The following is a 228-nucleotide window of genomic DNA, read 5'->3' on the forward strand; positions in this document are numbered from 1 at the left end:
CTACTAGCATAGATAAAAGGATTCAAATTATATGGTGGTGGATAATAGAAGTAGGACATAAGTAATGTTTGAAAATTAGGTTGGAAACCTAACATTTGCTCTCTAGGTTGATTATATGGCATGAACATTTTTATTTGTGCTTCCTCAATCTGAAAAGATAAACAGAAAAAATTATACAAATCTTTAGATAATCCATTAAAAAAAAAAGCAGCAGCAGCTAATTTTTAC

This window comes from Humulus lupulus, chromosome 8 (genome assembly GCF_963169125.1).
Source record: "Humulus lupulus chromosome 8, drHumLupu1.1, whole genome shotgun sequence".
In the NCBI taxonomy this organism is placed as follows: Eukaryota; Viridiplantae; Streptophyta; class Magnoliopsida; order Rosales; family Cannabaceae; genus Humulus; species Humulus lupulus.